General features: G+C 43.3%; 1 protein-coding gene across 7 annotated transcripts in view; it reads right to left on the bottom strand.

The window, feature by feature from the left end:
- Nucleotides 1-19,207, bottom strand: part of EPN2 (epsin 2) — an 81,828-nt gene that overhangs the window by 54,239 nt on the left and 8,382 nt on the right. For 2 of the 7 annotated variants that reach the window (XM_036223775.1, XM_036223778.1), the window contains one exon: nt 1,652-1,706. The exons of 3 other annotated variants lie outside the window; for them this stretch is intronic. The gene's annotated coding sequence lies outside the window, so the exon portion shown is untranslated. Of the gene's footprint in view, nt 1-1,651; nt 5,813-19,207 lie in introns of those variants that run through there. 2 more of the 7 variants (XM_036223777.1, XM_016145163.2) reach the window with 2 other exon arrangements.

The following is a 19,207-nucleotide window of genomic DNA, read 5'->3' as shown; positions in this document are numbered from 1 at the left end:
TACATAATAAAGCAGGTAAAGTTGAACTACCCATGCACTCTCCTCTCTCTTCTAGGGGAGGAAGAGCCCCAAGGAGGTGTCAGTTAACCTAGGGTCTGGTGGAGACCTAAAGGACTGACCAAGTAAATACACCCTGTCCCCGTGCTGGCCAATGCCATCCTTCACACAAGGCAGGAGGTCTTCCCGCAAAGAGCCACTTGAGAGGATTCTCCCAGGATTCAACAGTCATTGGAACAAGCACAGGAGAGTTCAAATTAGATGTCAGACAGCTTCCTATGACTTCCTATGTCCTTAATTTTTCTAAAAGCAGAAATCAAGTACTGAAAATACACATAAGGAATTTCAATTTTCTTTACCAATGTATAGACCATTTAGTCTCTCAGAAGAGCAGCCTGCAGGTATAGACTACACAGGTGTTGAAATGCAGTCATTTTTAAAGATTGTGTGAATCAAGCACCACGGTCAGGAGACCTGATTCTGGCCATTTTGGCTGCACCCTGGGTAACTGATGTGGTCACTTAGCCTCATTCCCCTATCTAGAAAATGCGGATGTAACAAGCTATGCCTCCCTCACAGGGTTGAGGATCAAACACCCTGATGACTGGGCCAAAGGGATGCATAATCATGCCATAAAGGAAAAAAAAAAAATCTTTCATACCCCCCTTATACTCCTCAAAGTAGTTTTGCAAATGGACAGCATTCTTTAAAAAATCATGCCACAAAGCACACAGTGTGGAGTGGCACAGCACACAAAATCAGAACACAAGAAACCAGGGATCTAAGTCAAGCACTGTGACCACTCTGCGACACCAGGTAAGCCAGTGACCAGACTTCTAAAATAATAGGGTAGACCAGATGCTTTCTCCAAACTCTCAACTCCCAGGACCCCCTTTCTGACAAATAGCTCAATTCCCTGCCATCGTTGGAGTGTCATGGAGAGCCCAAGCTTCCAACCAGCCCCAGTCATCAGTGGAACTCCAGCCACAAGCCTATGGAAGATTTTTTCTCTTGGCCTGTAGGGGCTCTGTGGTGGGCAAAAAGGTAGGGCTTCCCTTGGTCTCCAAGAAGTATGAAGCACAGCCCTCAGACCCTTCCCTCCTCCAAGGACAGGGGCTTGTGTGTGATCCCTGAGCCAGAGAGTCTCCATTTCTAATACACTTTGACTCGAAATACCCACTAATGACAGATAGCAATGCCACCCAGAAACTGGGAACCACAGAATAGGGAATTTGATGGCTTCATGCACCCACCCCACCCCACAGGAAGTGCCCAGCTATGGATTACGATTTGATCAGTACAATTTTCCAACTTGAGACATTTTTTAAAAATGCACAGCTGCATGGGAAATTTTAGCATTCCCATGATTTCATACTTAATTTAGACCTGGCTAGTCACTGTGGTGACGCTAAGTGCTGGGCTGTCGCTATCTCCTAAGGAACCAGGGAGAGAGTAGGCACAAAGGGAGGGTGAGCTATGGATACCCTCGACCTGAACCCCACAGACTTTGTTTCGGGCATGGCAGTGACCTAACATTTTCCTCAAAAGGTGCACAAAACACTAGCCAAGAAGAACCTTGCAGGTAAAGAACAGGTAATTCCATACTGTATAAATATAAAACCAAAGCCATGAGAAAAATGTGTAGTTTGCTCACCTCTGACCTTAAATCAGCAGTTCTCGGAGGTCATGTCAAACTCTCCCCATGGCAGCTGTGGAGGAATGAAGCAGATTTCTGTAGGCAGCTGAGGGAGTTACTTCCACGGACTTCAGGTAGTGATAGCTGATATCTGCTAATCCTCACAGGGTGGCCCCGTCCCCACCCCAACCCTGAGCACCACAGGGTGGTAAGCCAGAACCCAAGGGACAGGCTCACCTCAGAAAAAGGTCAAAGGATAAAAGCCAAATTATTCTAAATTTGGATGCTAGATAAGACTTGAAGGCTAACTCTTATGTGCCACCAATGTACTGTATTCTCTTCCTGCTTTCCTTATTACTGAAACAAAGCACTCACTGTCACTTCAGAGAAACCAGCACACCAAACTGGCTCCTAATTCATGCTCTACCTACCTATTTCTTCTGCCTGCCATTCTTCTCTGTGACTGGCTCTTGTCATTTAGATCTTGGTTTAAACATCGCCTTGGAACCACCAGTCAATCATTCTATCGAATCGCCAGTTTTAATTTTCAGCCGAGCCCATCTCTCCATTGGTAATTCTCAGCCGAGCCCATCTCTCCATTGGGCATTTTCTTGCTTATGCTCCTGTTAATCTCCTGTGCCCTCCATGCCCCCTATAAGAGCAAGGCCCTGCCTGTCTTCACAGCTGTCTTCTCAGTGCCTAGAACAGAATCTGGCACACAGTGAGCACTCAATAAACATTTGCTGAGTTAATGAACACAGAGGCAAAAAATAAGAAAATTAGAAAAATATCCTTAATCCTGTCTACTTAGAGACCACTAGAGTTAACACGTTAGGGCCTTGTCTCCCAGTTTCTGTTTCCGTTTTGGTCTCTATCACTTGAATTGAAAACAGCTGCAGTACTCCATTGTTTGCCCAACAATAAACTGCCTGAGGACAGGGACTGTCCATATCTGCTGTTTAATAAATGCTCACTACGTGAATGAAGAGCCACAGAGTCCTGGGCCCCAAAGGAGAGCACATATGCCACAGAGGAGAGATCACTGGATGCCATGGACAGCCTGGACTCAGAAGCAAAGCCAGCCAACCTCAGGCAGAATTTGAGGCTAAAATGGATATTTCTCATTCTGACCACATAGGTCTACATCCTTTCCAGCGAAGTGATGAGTTTTTCTGAGCCTCTATTTCTGTCAAATGGAGGTAACAACAGCTGTTGCTCAGGGTTACTGTGAGGAGGTACCTAGAGAAGGACCAACAATCAAGTACCAGGTGTCCAAATATCTACCTCCTCTCCCTAGCCCCGCCAAGGTAAGTCTAAAAGGATGTTTCTCAGCATGTTTCTAAGACAACTCAAAGAGAACTTCCAAGGCAAGAGACAAAAGCCTACAGAAGCATTCCACCAAAAAAAAAAAAAAAAAAAAAAAAAAAAACCATGCTGGGTAGAAACTGCCTCCCAGTTTGGCAAATGGTATCATCCAAGCATCTCTTTCTTGCACATACATACGACCTGTTAAACACTGTCACCAAAACCAGCTCTTCTCCTTGTGGCTGGAATTTCCAAGAAAGGTCTCAGAAATTATTATTATATTAGTAATTATAATGGGATAGACTTAAAGAGTAATAGAAAATAGAAGAGGTTCTCTAACTAGAAGCTAGCCAACACTGAGCCCTGTCAATATGCATATTATAAGAACTTCACAAGTCTACTCATTGAATCTTCCTGATAGTCCCATAGGGAGTTGTTATTATCCTCATTTTACAGAAGTAGCAGCTGAGGCACAGAGAGGTTAAGTAACTGGCCCAAGTTACACTGCCGGAAAATGCCAGGACCAGAACTTGATCCCAGACCTCTGGCTTCTGATCCCATCCCCATAATCCCAACTTCTTATTCCATTTGGCTTTAGACAAATTCAGTGCTTAAAGTCACAAGAATAATGAATTTTTCTTTGCTCAATCTGCAGGTCTGGAAAGGTTCCTCTTGTCTAGATGTTTAAGAGGCCAGGAGGTGGCAGAGAAGCAACTGTTTTCCCACCATCTCCTTGTTCAGCTGGCCATGGGAGATCATTTCCCCAGAAAGTTCACCAAGTCAAGCAAGTAGGGGCAAAGATGCTGGAGGTGGAAGGACCTTCGTAGTTGCCCACATGTGGACATCAAGGCCTAGAGAGGTTTAGTGCTGTACTAGGACCAGACCCTGGCCTATCCAGCTCTTTCTAGTGAGGCAAACAAAAGGAAAGAAGCTTTAATGTTCTTCAAAGAAAGCTTCATCTTGAAATGTGTAATATTCTACAGACTAGCAATACAATGAAATCAGTCAGGGTGAAAGTCTGAAATACCACAAAGACTCCATAACTATTTTTAAAAATTTGTTCTTTAGAACTCACGTCCTTAAGAAATCATGTCTCTCTAGCTATAACCATGTCTTGTACTAAATCAGTCACATCAACTTTAACAACCCAAGTCTGCATTCCTTTGAAATAGCTGTCATCATCTGAAATTCAACTCAGGGAAAAAATGGGTCTCAATGCTGAAAGGTAAACTTCCTTTTTTGGTACAGAATAAAAATATTTCCCTCCTTCCTCCTCTGCTGGAGACATTCCCAGTGTTTTATTTACTCTGCAACACTGATTGGCTACATTAGGAGGAAATGTTCCTTTTAACTCTTATGTCAGCATCTGCCCCAGAAAAGGTGTGAGCCAACCCTAATGTCTTCTTGCTGCTCCTCTGTTTTCTAAATTTTTATTATGTACTGTTGGGTATATATAAAAGAATAAGTGCAAACCACATGTGAGGCACAAATAAAATGAGTGCCTATGACCCATGGCTCCCTCAAGGCCTACAGCATGACCATGATGCCCACCCAGGGCATCCTCCCCCTCCCCACCTACTCTACCTTAAGAAAACTGCTACAGTTCTGGGTTCTTTGGTATCCTGCTTTTTAAAAAAGAAAATAATTTTATAAAAGTGTTGTAAAGCTAAACAATATATGGTCTTCTATAACTTGCTTTTATCACTCAATATTATGTTTCTGAGATTCACTCATGTTACTATGTACATACAGCTAGCTTTAGTTCATCTATTTTCACTGCTGTATATTTGACTATGTCCATATTTAACAATTTTCCCACTCTTTCTCATCAATGGATATCTGGACTATCGTGAATTGTGCTGGTATGTACATGTGTGTCTCCTAGGACACAAATGCCAAGTTTTTCTAGAGTACATTCCTAGAAGAATTGCTCATTCATAGGGTACACAAATGTTCTTTGCACTATACTTTAAAAATATTTTTGCTGTCTTGTTATAACGCCATTTTATCATTACAGTGCAAGGATGTATTACTGGTTTAGTTGATGCTAGATGTGACACACTCAGTGTGTAAAGAACAATACCAACAGGCACAGGGATTTAGGGATTTAGAGAAGCAGAAGATGGGGATTCCAGTCTAGACTGGGGGGACAATAACCCTACGTGGGACGTCAAAAGCAGATTCCAAATTGGGTGCTCCAGGCAGCAATCCAGAATATCACGACAGGCTGAGGGATGTCAAGTGCATCTGAGGCAATGCCATTAAAGAATGAGAGCGATGAGCAGTGTATAAAGAGGAGATCACTCAAGCAGAGCAAGAGAACAGCAGGTGTGTGGGAGTGCGGGGGTTGGGAGGACAGGAGCAGTCTGGCTGAGGCCGCACCATAAGGGCCTTACTCAGTGCACCAAGAAATTTGGACTTGCCAATTTTGGTTATTCATCTTCAATATCTTTGCCATATGTTAGAAATAATAATAATGGCTAACACATACAGAGAACTTACTATGTGCCAGGCACTGTCTTAAGAATTATCTCATTAAATTTTGACTATAAGTGGCACTATTGTTTGCCTTGGCATTTAGGGGAGATGTCTTTTTATTTTCGAGATATAATTCACATAGCATAAAATTCACCATTTTAAAGTATACAATTCACACTTATAATTCAGTATATTTACAATGTTGTATAAACATCAGTACTGTCTAATTCCAGAACATTTATCATCACCCCAAAAACGAACCCTGTATCTGCTAGCAGTCACTACCATTGCCCTTTATACCCAGGTCCATGAATCTACTTTCTGTCTCCATGGATTTGCCTATTCTGGACATTTCATATATATATATAATCATACAATATGTGGCCTCTTGTGTCTGGCTTATTTCACTTATTTCACAAGGTCCATCCATGTTACATTATATATCAGTACTTCATTTCTTTTAATGGCTGAACAATTTTCCATTGTATAAGTACATCACATTTTATTTATTCATTTATCAAGTGAAGAACATCTGGACTGTTTCCATTTTGGGGGGCTATTATGAATGCTGCTGCTGTAAACATCTGCGGACAAGTTTTTGCATGGATATGTGTTTTCGGCTCTCCCAGGTATCTACTGAGGAGTAGAATTGCTGGGTCATATAACAGCTCTATGTTTTTAGGTTTGTGAGGAAATGCCAAAGTACTATGGCATTTTTAAGATATAAAGAACTATTAAAATGAGTAACATTCAACTGTGTACCACTTAAAGTTATTTTAGAAAATACTGCTGAAGGTGGAGCTACTGAAGTTGGTTTCTGTTTTGTTTAGGAGTAGAGGAGTGACGCTGTCAGGATGGTATTTTGGAAATTCTGATCAAGCAGCAGTAGAGTGAGAGAACTGTGGGAAAAGGGAGGACACTGAAGGCAGGATAACCACTTAGAAGCCCATAACAGAAACAATGAGAATAGACTAAGCCCTGAATCCAGGTGCAGCAATAGAATGGGAAAAGGCAGGAGACAGACATACAAACATAGAGCAAGAGACTCGATCCTTGACAATCACATGTCAGTGTCGGGTAGGGCAACAGGGGGTGGAGTAGCCAGGAAAGAGAGAGACACCCTTAACAGAAAGTAAAGGTAGGGAGGATATGCAGCTTTCAGGAGAAGCAAAGGGACAGATTAAGTAGTTTTATTTCAGACAGATGTGGCTGGAGTCAGGCATGAAGAATGAAGATAGCAGCTGGCACCTAGGGCTAGAAAGGGTTGCTGAGGCCAGCATGTCTCTCTGGGAGGAGGTGAGAGGCCATCATCAAAGTCCAAGAAGGGCCAGGAGAGACACAAGAGAATCATCCACTGCAGGGGAGGGGAGACTGGAGAGGTTTCAGGGAGTGATGTTAATCACAATGACAGAGAAGAGTCCAAAGGATGTGACAAGAAGCAAGCTTTCAGGTACCATGCAAGGCAGGGGGAGAGCCATGCCTTCTCCTAAGGACACCAATAAATAGCACAGAGAATCTTGCAGGGGAGACCACCCAGGCCTGCTGCACTGTGGTCCACATTTCTATGGTACACCAACTCTGCCTCCAGTCTCAGAACAAAACTGAACCCACCACCCTCAACTCCCTGCCTACTCCCCTTCCCCTTTCTTCCAGGGATGCTTTACTGAAGAAGCCGCCACCTGCTGACCACCAAGGCTTCCGGCTCTCCCTCCCCCTCTCCCTTTTTCCTCTCACGACCTCTGGACTGCAGGCCCTCCGGAGACAGAAGCCCTGACTGTCTCTGCACTGCTGCCTGCCTCACAGGGCCTGGCATGGTGCCTTGCACACATCTGCCGCAGGAATGAATGACTCACAGAGAACCTAGTCCACCCCACTTGCTAGAACCCCGCCCCAATCTCTCTGTTCCTCTCCACTCCCTCATCAAACTCCAAAATCAAGGACCCACAAATGTTCTTATGGAATACGAAACACGGCCAATTGTTGTAGTTTAAAAATAACAACTTTAGTACAGTGGAAAGATGGCTGCTCTCCCCACTACTTTTTAGTCACCTGACTGACCCTCAGTTTCCACCTCTGGGAAATGGGAATAGCATCCGGCAAGTCACAGAAGCTGATAAGAGGACATGAATGAGTTGGGTGAACTGGAGCAAAAGCTTTTACTTCTACTACAGGGTCCACTTTTGCCTGCGTTCTTTTGACTGGCCCTCCTCAGGCACCACTGGTCCCATCACCACTCCCTCCAAAAGAAAAGCAAAAAATGGGAGTTGGCTGACAGGGGGATTTCTTAGTCGATTTCACACTAAATCTAATAAGCAGACAAATAACAGTTGCATACAGTTTAATTCTTAAAAGATTAGAATGCTGCCAAATGTCAAAACACAAAAACCAAAAAGAAATTAAAGTTATTTTCCTTTTGGTTTTATCTCCAATAGCCAAACACTTCTGTTCAAACAATGTTTACACTGCCATTGTCCTGCTTTGTTTAGAAAAATAATAATAAAAGGCTGTGTTTCCAGCACTGAAGACTAAGTGTGTATGCAGCTCTGCTCGGTACCCAGAAAATGCTCCAGTTTAGAAACTCATGCCAGAGACTAAGAACTGCTTCATCTGCATGGGAATACTCACTAGCCACATCAATGTCACCCATCTCTTCTTCCTCAGCCACACCAGGGAAACCGGGCAACGAGAACAGGACAGTCCTTTAGCACATTTATGCTTCATGAAGAAAACATGAACCAAAAACCTGGGGAAGGCCAGGCTTGTTCATTCAGTGACCGCAGGCTTGGCTGCTGCTGGTCATATTCACCAAGATACTAGCTGCAATTTACTCAGTGCCTACTATGTGCTACAATTCTGCAAGGGAGACATTGTACAGGTAAGAAGAGACATGGTAACAGAGCACATCACAGAGCTGGGGTGAGGTCTGTGCTCCTTCTCTTGAACCACAATGCCCCCTGTGAAAACTCTGAAGAACCCAGTATTAAACCAATTTAATATTACTTCCATGGGACTGCCCCCTTTCCTCTCCAATAAATATCATCACATACTTCTAAGCTATTCCTTAAAACATTCAAGGTCTTTCAACCACCAGCTTTCAAGGTTGACCCATTAGTTCTAGGTAATTTCTCCCCTGGAATTCCCACCTAATTAATGAACCCTTGCAGAGTGACCTATCCATACAGAATCACACTCCTTGGTCCCAGGAATGTCCATTTCTCTTCTCCGTAGGAATTACTTCTTCTATACACCAAGTACTTCCAGTTCACCTCCTTCTGGGCCTGTGACAAAATTGCATTTTCCCATCCCTCTGAAGTCAGCCATGGCACTGGCCAGTCAATGTGATAGAAATGATGTGTCACTTTCTGTCAAATATTTTAATAGGCAATGTGTAATTCTCCACATTCCCTTCCCAACGTGGTGGTGATGATGGCACTTCCTTATTAACTAGAGAAAGGAAAATGTGTCTGCACAAAAACTTGTGCAACAATGTTTATAGCTGCATTACTTATAATAGCCAAAAAGTGGAAATAATTTCATCCATCAACAGATGAATGAGTAAATAAGAATGAAATATCATTCAGCCTTAAAAAGGAATAAAGTATGGACACATGCTACAACATGGATGAACTTTGAAAACATTATGCTGAGTGAAAGAAGCCACAAAAAGACCACATATTATATGATTCTATTTATAGGAAATGTCCAGAATATGCAAATCCACAGGGATAGAAAGTAGATTAATAGTCATCAGAGGCTGGGTGAAGAGGAGGAAAGGAAATGACTGCTTAATGGGCACAAGATTTCTTTTTGGGGTGATGAAATGTTCTAAAATAAGATCAGACTGATGGGTGCACAACTCTAAATATATCAAAAACTATTAAACTGTATAATTAAAAAGTGAAATTTGTTTCATGGTACTTAAATTATATATCAATAAAGTTGTTAACAACAACCAAAAAAAGATGGCACCTTCCTCGACCTGCGTCCATGAATGACTATGATGATGACATACAAAAGGTATACAGCCCAAACAAGAAATGAGATTTTGCTATGTTGGGCCACTTTAATGTGAGGGGCTGGCTGTTTTCACAGCAGCATGCAGCCCATCCTGATTACAGACTCAAACACATCCACATCCACATCCACACTACTGTATGTTCATGTTGAACATGTGTCTGTAGCCATTAACTTAAAAATCCTGGAAAAAAGCCAAGGTTGTAGTTCCAATGCAAAAAGTACCAGACTCTGTCCCAAGGCCACAGTCTGAATCTTTAAACACATGAGGCTGGGTTATGTGTGAGTGTGTGTAGGGGGGATGGTAATTTAAAGACTCTAACGAGATCAGAATAATTCCTAGCCTGAAAAAAATAGTTACAACTCATAATACAATGAACTAATAACCTTCCAAAATTATGAAGAGCTCACAGAAATTGAGAAATAGGTAACCAATAACCAAAGAGAAAAATGGGAAAAGAATCATCCACAGAAAAATATAAATGGTCCTTAAACATGACAACATGATCAGCTCACACTTCAGTAAAATACAAATTAAAACTATACCTGTCAAGTTGGCAAAAATCCAAACACTGACTATACCTTCTGTTGATGAGGCTGTGGGGAAAAAGGCACTCATACTTACTGGTGAAAGTACAAAATGGAACCACCTCTGTAGAAAGAAATTTGGCAAATCTATCAAAATTACATATGTGTTTCCTCTCTGACACAGCAATGTCCCCGGGGAGCGATCCATGTTCAACTGTGAGAAATGGTGCAGAGGTAAGATTACTCCTTGCAGTATGTTAGGAAACAACAGCATGTCGGAAACAATGCCCAAATGCCTTTGTACAGGAGATAAAGTTTAGAACAAAACAAAACAAACAAACCAAACAAAACAAAAGGAACAACTTTTGTTCCTCCAAAATAAATAACAACTTTATAATACTAATAGCTGAAAGAGAATGTCAATGATTGTTCACATACTGACATGGAAAATCTCTAAACTGCATTGGTAAGTAAAAAAGAAAGAAAGAAGAAAATAAATTTGTATTTGCTTTATTTGCATAAAAAAAATTGGAAGGCTATTCAAACTACTAATAAGGGTTATCTACTAGACAGAAGGAGGGGATGGGGCAGATGAGATCAAGAGGCAAAGAACAAGATTTCTCAAAGTATACCTTTACATTTTAGAACTATAGGAATGTAGTGTCTACTCAAAGAGCACTATTTAAAAAAAAAAAAAAAAAACAACGTCCTATCCTCATTAAAAAAAAAAAAAAGCACAGCAAGGCCACACAAAAGCCTTTGGCAAACAGGTCTCAGATACCAGTGCCAGGAGCAGCACAGGCAAAGCTGTTAGCCCAGCTCTCCCCTTCCTTCCTCCTGTCAAATCTATGTCAGAGCCCTCAACCAACAGCTGGAGGCCAAAGACCACCAGACAGTCCTGTGTCTGTCCCTTTCAGATCCCTTGGACTTCACACCTGGAAGGCTGAAAATGGCCTGCAGTGGCTTCCTCTGCTGTCCACACCCTCATTCAGCTGATTTTGAGTTGTCCTTCTGCACTCTCCCCTGCACTGCCCACAGATTTATGCACGCGCGCACACACACACACACACACATCCATCAGTGCAGCCTAAGCAGGTCTGTCTCCCCAGTTATCAGGAGCAGGGTCAAGGAAGGGAAGAACAAGAAGCTCTGAGCAGCCACTTGTGCAGCAGCTCTGTCTTCAGCATCTGCTACCTGCTGGGCAGAGGCACAGCACTAAGGGATACACATCAGTCGGACACAATCCCAGTTGCAGAGCTCACATGACATAGCCCACAGAGAACACGGAAACCCAGATGGATGATGCCCTACGATGGAGGTCTAAAGGGTACAAGCCAGGCGTGGAGTGTACAAGGGGAGAGTCGAGGTAAGTGAGCAGCAGACAAAACGTGTTCCAATACCTAGCCCAGCAAGCAAAGAGAGAAAGCAGTAAGAGGTGAGGCCAGAAGAGAAGACAAGTCAAACAGGGATGGGCCCTGGATGCCAATGTCAGAGAACTTGGACCCTTCCTCCAGCCACTGGGGTGAGGGGAGTCAAGATTTCAAAGGCCCATTATGAAAGCAGTCTAATCCACATCTCTCCAGGCACATCTCGGCCTTTTACCTGGAACCCAGAGATCCATATGGTGAGATGCCTGTCCATCCAACATGGCCTCTGTGGAATCCGGGAACACGTGTAAAGAGGAAAAACAAACGATGCAAGTGAAAAGGAAAGGCTTTGGTCCTCAGAGGGGTGATATTCATTTGTCTGGAAATTTCCCTCTGCAGTGACTCAATGCTCAAAAGATGCCAAATCAACAAGGTATCACACTCATATTTAATAAAAACAACAGCAAAACCATATTTCCACATCATCTACTACAAGGAAAGAATTAGGCTGACCAATTCCAAATTATATTTCCATAAGCCTCACAGTGCAGTTTTGTTTTGTTTTTTTAATCACTTATTTCTGAGAGCTTGATTCAGAAGCTGGTGTGCTATCAAATGAGGTTTTTTCTTTTAAAAAAGACATTTGTTTCCCCTTTTCAAATTTTAAACCAATTTTTTCTTCCAAATGAAAAAAATAATCCTCATAGTAGCCTTTAAATTTCTATGGAAAGGATTTCTTAAATATCCACCAGTTGTAGTGTTCTATGGCACACAAATACAAACCTGCACTTGACAAGTCTGTATGAAGCCATCCGTCATCACCAGGCCCTGCACTGGATGCTGCCCAGAGCAGGGCTGCTGTCATCCAGGGGTGTGCAGTCTTGTGGGAAGGCTGACATCTTTTTACTGGAGTTGATTCCGTGACCAGGCAGGTGGGCTTAACACCAGTGGGCAAGGAATCAGGGACCTTTTTTCTAGTGTAGGAGACCTGCTCACAATGACGCACAAACAACCCCTCTGACTGTGCACATGCAGCGCCAATGCCAAGAACCCCAGAAGGAAATTATTAGACATTAATATGTCATGGGTCACCCTGCAATGATCAGGTTGACCCACAGCCTGAATTAGCTCTCTGGGTTGGATCAGAGTAAGTAAGCCTCAGGCAAACACATTTCCTGAGGAACTGGCCTTTCTCTTCTGGAAACTGCTGAAAGGAGAGGCAATAAACCATCCTTTAGGAACTTCTCATCACCAACCCAACTCAACTTTATCAGAGGGAAAAGAAAAACAATAAAACATCTGCCCTCTTGAATGCTACTCTTACCTAAGAATGGAAGGTCTTCAAGACACAGAATCAAACCATCTTGGTACTGGGAATGACTTGGATATCACTTATTCTTACTCTCATTTTTTTAGCTCATAGGTGGGGAAACTGAAGTCGAGAGAGCATTAAGTGACTTTGCCCAAGGAAGCCAGTCCACCTCACTCTGGAAGTCTCTGAAGTACATGTAGTGCTATCTGTCTTTAGTTCCCTTGTCCAGCCCCCAAATCCTCCTCCCCACCAGACCATTTGCCTCTAGACTCACATCTCAGCACCAGAACCAACAGCCTCCTTGGAGTCATAGTCTCCTCCTCCCTAACCCACAACCCACAACCAACTAGTTAATAAAGCCTATCAATTCAGCAAAGCCTTTCCCCTAGCAGAGTTACCTCTTGGCCTCCAGAAGTCTCTGGGGGCTGTATACCGCCACGACCTGCAGCAAGGGAGGAGAGGACAAATCACAGGAAGTAGCTGACCTCTTCCCAGAACGGATGGCTCTGAGCCATCCCAATGATGGTCACATAGGCCATGAAGATCCTTGGGCACTAAACAAACATCAAACAACTTAGACAAAATAAACCAAACTACCAAGAGCAACGACCATGGCAAGGCTACAGATCAAGTTCTAGTTAAGTTCTTACTTATATCAACTTTCTAAACTTTTTTTGATGACCATTAAAACAGGCATCCTAAGCATTCTCCATGAGACAACACAAAAAAAGAAAATCAGCCTGGAAATATTACATTGCATTACATTGCACGTAGTCTATTCTAGTAGAGCTGACTTGAACAGTTTTTGGGAAATTGATAATCAGATGGTAAAAATAAAAGTTAAGATTTTTATTAAAAAGCAAAAGAACAAAATGAAAATAACCTGATTTGGGGTTTTTTTTTTGGGGGGGGGGATATGGGTTCGGTTCTGTTTTTTAAACAAACATTTGTTTCTCCCTCTTCAAATGTTGAAATCTGACCAACACCTTGCAGTCGGGTTACACAGTGATTTCTTGTGCTACTTGCCATTTTCTTCTGCCAATAAAATACATGCTTTTAAATCAAGAAAGAATGTGTTTTCTTTCATAATTTCCTGTTTCTCTTTAGAGCAGGGAAAATGCTTTTTTAAAGTGCAAGAAGTATTGGATTAGTTGCAAAGACCATGTTTTAAATTTTCTCTCTTGTACACTGGATCTTCTCCATAATTACATTCTATAGCAAATGGTGTTCAGCATAAATTAGGTCTGAAGTATGGGACTTGGGTCCTAAATAGCCCAGAAGACCTTGTTACAAAGCTGTACTACCACTAGGCAGGCTGGAGATCTGCAGAGCAAAGTCTCCAGTCTCTCCTCCCACTCCAATCCAGGAGTTGAGCCTTCTGTGGTTCTGGCCAGGGAGAGGAGCCCCTCAGAGCTTTCCCATTGGTTCCACTGGCAAGAAAACCACTGGAAGTTACATAATCCTCTTTATTCAGCTTCTCTGAACTCAGACCTCTACTGTCCTTTGGGTAGGCTGTCCCTGCCCTGTTGCTAAAAAGATGTGAAATGGCCTTAAGCAGTGGTTCTCAGTCCTAGCCACTCTCTGGGGAGCTTCGGAAACTACTTATGCTCAGGCCCCAACCCAGAACAATTAAAACACAAGGTTGGGGGTACAGAGCACTGGCACTTTAAAAAAGAATCTCTCTGGGTGATTCTAATTAAAGTAGACAAGTTAAGAATCACTGGCTTACAGAAATCCAGAGAACATAATGAAATCAAGTAAACAAAGAAACACAGGCAATAGGGAAATAGAAGAGAAAAAGAAAAAAAAAATCGGGGCCAGAAAGCAAAGTTAGATCCAAAGTGCAGGCCACACTAGAGCTGGGACAAACTACTGGCTCTGAGCTGAGTTCCTGGTAGCCAAAGCAAGGAGGATTCACTGTCTACAAGATAGCAATAAACCAGAATCACAAGAGAAGATTTTCCTTGTCCTGGGACCTGAGATGAACACCTCCCTCGTGCCCTCCAAAACGGGGCACACAGCATGATGCAGTGAAGAGTGTGCCCCCCAACACCATGACCGTAACCACCTAAGGCCACTTTTCACTCCACATAGCAGCCTTTGAGAAGGGTGCCCATCAGTCAGCACTGGGCTACTTGGGGCTGTCTGCTAACTCCTTGCTGGAAATAAACTAATAAAAGCCAATGTCTGCATATAAAGCATGCTACCAAATGTACTTTATTTTCCACATTTGGTAACAATGTATCTAACCTGCCATCCTGAACTCTAGCATGCTGTCATGAAAACACAAGGGCACAGACTCTATTCTACTATGTAAATAAAGGCACTGACTCAGTATCCAGGAAAACAGGCTCTTCTGTCATGGCTGTCATGAAAACACCAAGAACACCAAGTCTGTCCCCACAACTCAGGAGGGGGTAAAGTCCCAGAAGCAATTGTGCATTTCCCTTGATGCCAGCACTCAGAATGGCTACTGCCCACCCTCAGACCCACTGCTGTGGTCTCTCGGGTCTACAAAGAGCAGGGTACATCCCCCAGATAGCAACCTGTTAAGCAGGCCTCACAGCCACCAAAACCAAAAAACTACCAGAATAGGCCTCAGAGCCCACTTCTGTATTGACATTACATACCATATGCTTTTGTGTTCTATATATTACAAGTCAGTAATAAGTTCTTTTAAAATGTGTTGAAATAAATGAAATCAAGAGGAAGAACTCTTTCCCCAAAGAGGAACCAATTAGTGACCCTGAAGAGGCAGGAGACAGGAGTGTCCCCAAGAAAAAGAGGAAATTCTCTTCCAAGGAGGAGCCGCTCAGCACTAGACCTGAAGAGGCTACTGGCAGCAAGAGTGGTAACTTCAAGAAAAAGAAAAAGCTCCAAAAGCTATCCTAGGAAGATTAGAATAAATGGTACCCTACTGCGGCATAACCACCCACAGTGACATTGCCTAATCCATACCATACCCTACCTATACCCCAATAAAAACAAATTCACAAGAGAAAAAGAGTAAATCATCCTCCCGTCCCTGTATACATATTTTCTTTTTGATCAATGCACTACATTACCACATTTCAAAGTAAGCACTGATGAGTTAAAGTAGCAACTACTCACAATCGCCAAAGGTGAGAACAGCCCATGTCCATCAACAGATGAACGGATGAACAAACTGTGGTCTATCCACACAGTGGAATATTATTCAGCCATAAAAAGAAAGAAGTACCAACAGGCTAACACATGGATGAACCTGGAAAACACTATGCTAACTGAAAGAAGCCAGACACAAAGGGTCACATACTGTATGATTCCATTACATGAAATGTCCAGCACTGGCAAGTCCATAGGGACAGCAAGTAGATCAGTGGTTGCCAGGGGCTGGGGGCTGAGGGCTGTAGGGAGTGACTGCTGAATGGGTACAGGTTTCTTTGTGAGGTGATGGAAAGCTCTCAAACTAGACAGTGATGATGACTGCACAACACTGTAAATGTACTTAATGCCACGGAATTTTTACATTTTAAACGATGACCGTGGTAAATTTTATATATATTTTACAATGAAAAAATTAAAATGGCGAAACTTTCCTTGTTTTGCCCGAATATAAATGCTAATAAAATTCAACCTAAATCAAGATTTTGCATGAAGACGATTATTCCACAACTGAAAAATATCAGCTTCAACCCCAGAGCATATGAAAATCAGAATCAGGATGCCTGGTGGTAGGTCTTGACTTTTTAAAAGTTTCCAAAGAGTTCATATCGTTAAAGATACTGCAGCATTTAGCACTGAAGTGAAGTCAGTCTAGGATTTGCTTTGAAATAATCCAATCAGGGAAAGAGGGCACCAACATTAAAATTGTTGAAGCTGAGTGATGAGGTTCACTGAACTATTTTATTTTTATGTTTGCAATCCTCCATAATGAAAAGTTTTGCTTTGTTTTCAAGCAAGTTTCCAAAGATCTTTTAACATGCTAAAGAACTGAATGCCTTTAAACCATCAAATTCTGGTGACTCGACCTGGTACCCTCCAACTGAGCCCCACAGAGCAGATTCACTCGAGGCAGGACCATCCACAACAGGCCACACAAAGAGGCCCTTAGAAAATAACCATGCCACAGTTCAGATCGCCAGACAGTGGCACATGAAGGAGTCTGACATAGTCCTTTACACTGCAAACCTATCTGCTACATGGGCCTCTGAGATGCCTGCCCCAAATTCAGTTGTCAACTGGGGTCTAGGTGATGCCTGGAAATGAGGGAACCTTGCACCAACATGCCTTCAACAACCACCCCCCTCCTCCGAATCCTCGACCACTAAGACATAGCTTATCTCCTGTCTAGGGTCTGAGGAAGAAGGATGCTATCAGACCCTCCCTAAATGCAGTAAGTGGTTAGTATTGCAATTGCCTATTGTTTGTCCTCCTCCCTCATCTAGAATTAGATTTCTGGGGGAGGTAAGGCAGGTATCTCTATCTCATTTCCCATTGTCTAGGTAAAGTGTGTGGCACACAGTAGATGTTCAACTAAATGCTTGTTGTATGATCTTAATTTTTGATGGATACTGCTCCGAAGGTACAGTATAAAGACGTGCTTTTTACAAATGCCAATGTAAGACATTAAATGGAAGACACCAGAATGTAATAGTTTGGGGTGCCAGAAAAGAAGGGCACAGGAGACAAGGAGTTATGGTACAAAAAATACCACCTAGAATAGCATCAGAACGTAGAGCTCTAGGTCAGGGAGAGAAGAGATGGGTGTGTGCCAGACAGAGGAGGGTGTGAGACAAGGATCTGAAGGCAGGGAGGGGGCACAGGGGCAAGGAGGAGGGCACTGAACAGGGAGATAAGCAAGCTCCACCACCCTGAACACTGGACGATGCCATGGCTGGTTTCTAGCTAAGACCCTGGGTCCTCCAGTGCAGGGCTCAGGCAACAAAGGCAAATGAGTAGGCACTATGGGAAGAGTAGGGGCTCTGGAGAACTGGTGCATGCAATCCCATCCAGAGACAGTGCCAACACTGGCGCTGACCCAGTGTTGCCAAGCAACAGTGCAGGCTCCCAGCTGCCAAGTGTTCTGATTTGTCAATGGAGCTGCGAGTCTGGATTGCTATGTAAGATCTCCTGATTTTCATGTTGGCAATTGCAGTAGACAGAATAATGGCCTCCCAAAGATGTCCGCACTGTAATCCTGGTTACGTAGTAAAGGAGAATTAGGGTAACAGATGGAATTAAGGTTTCTAATTAGTTTATTTTAAAATATAGAGACGATCCTAGATTATTCAGTGGGCTCAAGGTAATCACAAGGGTCCCTAAAAGTGGAAGTGGGAAGCAGAAAGTCAGCCTCAGAGTGACACAATGTGAAAGGCAGGACTGGGTATGACTGGCTTTGATGGCAGAGGGGCCATGAATCAAGGAATGTGGGCAGCCTCCAGAAGCTGGAAAAGGCAAAGAAACAGATCCTCCCCTACAGCCCCCAGAAGGAATGCAGCCCTAGCTACACGATGATTTTAGCCCACCAAGACCCACATTGAACTTCTAACCTACAGAACTGCAACGTTTTAAGCCATTGCATTTGTGGTAATTTGTTAGAGCAGCCATAGGAAACTAATATAGCAACCAATTTTAATTTTTAAAAAGATGCACAGTACAGCCCAAACGCATCAGTAGGTTGGAGAGGGCCTAGACCATTTCTGTCTAGTCTACACTGAGGAGATCTGAGGGCTGGGGCCATCTCCTGGGTACCTGGCACATAGCCTGGCACACAGTCACTCTCTGGCATATATTCCAAGTAAAATACTAGGTCACTTACCTTTACAAACTGATCATAAAATTCTCCAGGGATTTCTGGAAAACAGAACTGCTTGACTGTAAGGAATTCTATTCCCGAGGGACCTATTAAGCATAGTATCAGCACACTGCCTAGTCATTACCACAGGACCTGAGAAACTAGCTAGGAGTTAAAGATAAAACAGAATCCTTTTCAACTCCACCTTCTTATACATACAGAAAGAAGTGAGGGCTATTCAGGTCCCTGGGAAGCCTCCAGGCCCTCCCTCCCAGCTACCGACAGGGCACTCACCTGCTCTCAATGGCTCCCCAGCACCCACTGCAATGAGATCACTTTGGTTTTTTTTCAAACAGCGAAGGAACACTTTTCCAAGGAGCTCCTTTTAACTCTCCCACGTTCATATCAGAGCGGAGCTGCTCTGATTAGAGGTAGAGTGGAGGACCCAGGGCCCTGCCCACTCACAACCAAGAGTGTGTGAAAACCATAGCCCAACTCAAATCTCACTAACCTCTCCACCTGTCCTGCCGGGTCAGCCTGTGGCTGGGCCTCTGCCACATGTTCAGCCCTTTCTCCTTACTCAGCTTAAGCCTGACACTTCACGCTCAGGCTTGACACAAAGCTGTTCCCTCAACCAACAGCCCTCTTGTCTCTGTCCCCAAGAACTCCCTTCAAGACTCTATTTTCTCCTTCAAGACTCCATTACATATTTCCTCTGAAGCCTTCTCTGACACCCAGGTTCATTCTCAGTGCCTGACACCACCTTCTAAACTTCTCTCTCCAGGAGTTAACAT

This window comes from Rousettus aegyptiacus, unplaced genomic scaffold (genome assembly GCF_014176215.1).
Source record: "Rousettus aegyptiacus isolate mRouAeg1 unplaced genomic scaffold, mRouAeg1.p scaffold_m13_p_6, whole genome shotgun sequence".
NCBI classification, from domain to species: Eukaryota; Metazoa; Chordata; class Mammalia; order Chiroptera; family Pteropodidae; genus Rousettus; species Rousettus aegyptiacus.
This window is presented reverse-complemented; position numbering and strand designations above follow the sequence as displayed.